This window comes from Camellia sinensis, chromosome 5 (genome assembly GCF_055761805.1).
Source record: "Camellia sinensis isolate YWXY chromosome 5, ASM5576180v1, whole genome shotgun sequence".
Classification (NCBI taxonomy): Eukaryota; Viridiplantae; Streptophyta; class Magnoliopsida; order Ericales; family Theaceae; genus Camellia; species Camellia sinensis.
The window spans coordinates 38,891,798-38,895,993 of NC_138965.1; the positions used below are offsets into that span (position 1 = coordinate 38,891,798).

General features: G+C 33.4%; 1 pseudogene across 1 annotated transcript; it reads left to right on the forward strand.

Annotated features, from left to right (window-relative positions):
- The first annotated feature begins 657 nt into the window (after positions 1-657).
- Positions 658-3,067, forward strand: LOC114258099 (disease resistance protein RPV1 pseudogene; annotated as a pseudogene). The gene is made up of 2 exons (XR_014331121.1): positions 658-1,145; positions 2,022-3,067. The product of XR_014331121.1 is annotated as a disease resistance protein RPV1 pseudogene (transcript).
- The last annotated feature ends 1,129 nt before the right edge of the window (positions 3,068-4,196 follow it).

Below are 4,196 nucleotides of genomic sequence, written 5' to 3' on the forward strand. Positions count from 1 at the left end.
GAATTTACATAATTAAATAACAAAAAAATATATATAACACTTTAATTTCATAAAAATATAATTATAGCACCATATTAGTTTCACAATAACAACATATCTTTTCATAATAGCGACATACTGTTCTAGAATTTAAACAACCATAAGAAAACTGGTTCTACCATAAGTATTTAGACCATTACAAATTAACATTAAAACCTAGCAAACAAAAATAATAAAAGAAGATGCTATGTGCGTTTAGGTTTGGATTTAAGTTTTATATAAAATAAGAGAAGATACTATGCAGGAGGGTGTATAATAAAAATATAGACTATTTGTATACGGTCCGGATCGGTTCCAATCCGGAACTGTGGGGTTCAATCTGGAACCAATCCGTGAACTACGGATTTTTAATTTTTCAATCTGGAACGGAACCACGGATTCAAAAAATCAATCCAAACCTACTGGATTGGACTGGACTGGATCGGATTACGGATTTCACAGATTTCTTGCTCAACCCTATTAAAATGTCCATTCACTCGCTTTGAAGCTTCCATGATAAATCTTAAATTATGGTAGCATTTGGTCACCTAATTTTATTTTTTTTCCTCACCTTGACCGATAGCATTCATCCCATTCCATAGCTCTTCTGTCCTTAATTCATTGTGGAGCTTTAATCCAATGGAGATTGTTAGAGCTCAAGATGCCTCCTCTTCAGATTCTCCATGTAGTTATCATGTGCTCTTGAGTTTCAGAGATGAAGACACTCGCAAGACGTTCACTGACCACCTCTACACAGCCTTAAAGTACACAGGATTCCACACCTTTAGAGATGATGACGAGATTGAAAGAGGAGAAAATATTAAGTTTGAGTTGCATAAAGCAATTCAAGAGTCAAGGATTTCAATAGTTGTCTTCTCAAAAAGTTATGCTTCTTCGAGCTGGTGCCTCAATGAACTTGTGATGATTCTCAAGCATAGGAGGACCACTGGGCATGTGAGGAAGCAAATGGGAAGTTTCAAAAAAGCATTCTTGAGGCATAAAAAGAGATTTCATACAGAAGCAGGTGAAATAAAAGATGACTGGGAGGGCAAGATGCAAGAATGGAGGGCAGGACTTACAGAAGCTGCAGATTTAGCAGGGATGAATTTACAAAATCAAGTTGACGGGTAATTCTCTCCCATATCCTCTTTTAGCTAAGCATTACTTGCATCATCCTTTCTGTGGTTTCATAGTTAAAAGTATTTCATATGAGGGCCTTTCACATTAAGAATTATTTGATCAAAATTTGCGATGAACACTTTTCTTTTTTTGTAATTCCAAGAGTTTGGTATCTTTTAATTTTTAGAATATAACCTTTAAATACAGGTTTTAAATTATCCTTGAGCGAACATCCCAGCATCCAACAAGTTGGTTTCTTTTCAAGTCGATACAGGTTCACAAGAAGTTCTTCACAACACCTCCCAAAAAAACTTGAACTTAATTTTTTTAGATGTTTCTCCCATTTATGCTATTTCAATGGATCACATGAAGTTATTCATTTCCAACCATAAAAATTTAGGTTAATTACACCAAGATAGACCTTCTCAACTAGTAGCCGTATTACTTTACCTTTATCTGTAATTTATGAACCTATACATATTGACCCCTTTAAGTATAAAAATTATACAAATTCACTTATTCTAGAGGTTAATCTAGAAGGGGTGAAAGTGATACACCCTGAAGGGGTCAAAATATGGATTCATAATTGAGGGGATAAGTGATATTTACAAATAATTGAAGGGGTCTTCGTATAATTAACCTTAAAAAAATTATTGAAAAAAATTAGACTAGTCTTCAAATTTTTTAATAACTTAGCTTACTATTTACAAATATAATAATTTAAAAAATATGGCAAAATAGAAAAGCAATTTATATTAGAAAAAAGAGTATCGACCCAAAACCAAGATTGTGTAAACCCTTTTCTTTTAATCTAGGACTCGTTTAATTGTTTCAACAAAGACGATAACATGCACAATCATTTGTTCATTATTGCAGAATGTATAATTAACTTCAAGTCATGGCATTCTTATTGGGCTTTATCTTTTCCTTAGGTTCGAGTCAAAATTTATCCACAAGATTGTAGAAGTGGTTGCAGACAAACTAAAACACACAATCTTGGGCAATTCTCCCTACTTGATTGGAATACATTCTCGAGCCAAAAATATTGGTCTTTGGTTACAAGATGGGTCTAGTGATGTTGGTATAGTTGCAATTTGTGGGATAGGTTGAATAGGAAAGACAACAATTGCCAAAGTTCTATATAATTTGAACTTCTCAAAATTTGAAGGTAGCAGTTTTCTTGCAAATGTAAGAGAAATTCTAAAAAACCAAATGGTTTACTTCAATTACAAAGACAACTTCTTTCAGACATTTTAAAGGGGAGAAAGAAAAAGTTGTTCAGTGTTGATGAAGGAATTGTTAAAATTAAAGATGCATTATGATGCAAAAGAATTCTTATAATTCTCGATGATGTTGATACAATATACCAACTGGATGCAATACTTGGAATGCAAGATTGGCTTTTTCAAGGTAGTAAAGTCATCATAACCACTAGACGTGAGCGGTTGCTAAGGGCTCATGAAATTTTCCACATTCATAAAGTTGAAATTTTGGATAATGATGAGTCCTTAGAGCTCTTTAGTTGGCATGCCTTTGGACAAAACCATCCCATTGATGGTTTCATAGAGGACTCAAAAAGGGTGGTACAATACTGTGGAGGGCTTCCTCTAGCTATAAAAATTTTGGGTTCTTCTTTGTCAGGGAAAAGCTTAAATGTCTGGAAAAGTCAATTGGAGAAGTTGAAAGCAATTCCTGATTATCAAATCGTTGAAAAACTCAAAATAAGCTTTGACTCTTTACAAGATGACCACGACAAAAATTTATTCATCCATGTTGTTTGTTTCTTTGTTGGGATGGACAGATTGGGTAGTTACAATTCTAGATGGATGTGATTTTTATACAACGGTTGGGATTCAAAATCTCATTGATAGAAGTCTGTTAACTATTAACGAACACAAAAAGTTGGTGATGCATCAATTGATTCAAGAAATGGGAAAAGAAGTTGTTCGTCAAGAATCACCTAAGGAGCCAGGAGAACGTAGTAGACTCTGGAATCATAAGGATTCCTTCAATGTCTTGGAAGAAAATACTGTAAGAATTTACCCTAATCCTTATTTATATTTGTATGTATTTGTGTAGTTATGTACTATAAAAAAAATTATCCAAACTTAGAAACTTCATCCCAAAAAAATAAAAAATAAAATAATCATTCATAAGTTACAGTGGAGGTGTTTTTAGTTGAAATGAAAGTTACATCATTCTGTATAAGAATTTTGTACTAAAAAAAAATTGTTTGTATAGTATTACTCTTCTTGATCAACGCCATCACCCTCTCATTCTTTGTCAGGGGACAGGAAAAATTGAAGGTCTCATACTTGATATAAATTTTTTGGAGGATAAATATGACAAGACAACCTTTGGTGTCAATAGAAAACATCATTTTGAAGAATTCCTTAGCACATCTTTGTTATCAAATGTAGGAAATTCATTTAAAAGACATTGTTTTGGCATCTTCTCTCAGTAGACACTAGGCACTACTCTACGAAATTCAGATAAGATAGCTTTGGAAGTTGATGCATTTGAAAGGACGCACAAACTAAAACTTTCACGACTCAACTATTTACAAGTCAATCGAAGCTTTGAAAATTTTCCTAAAGGATTACGATGGTTGTGTTGGCATGGATTCTCTTTCAACTCTATCTGCGATGATTTCGCTTTGGATAATCAGGTTGTTCTTGACATGCAGTATAGCAACTTGAAAAAAGTTTGGGAAGGAACCAAGGTATGTTTCTCAATTGTTTGTTTTCATTTCAATTTTGTTCGATAATTAAAAGAAACAATAATAACCAAAATTGTTTTCTATTACAGTTTCTCGAGTCACTAAAAATCCTTGATCTCAGTCATTCCCATTGCCTTTCCAAAACTCCTGATTTCTTGGAAGTACCCAATCTTGAGCGACTAATACTTGAAAATTGTGCACAGCTGGTAGAGGTTCATGAATCTGTTGGATAACTTCAAAGACTTGTTTTACTAAATTTAAAAGATTGCAAAAATCTAAGGAAGCTTCCAAGAAGCATTGTCATGTTACAATTTTTGGAAACACTTGACATCTCAGGTTG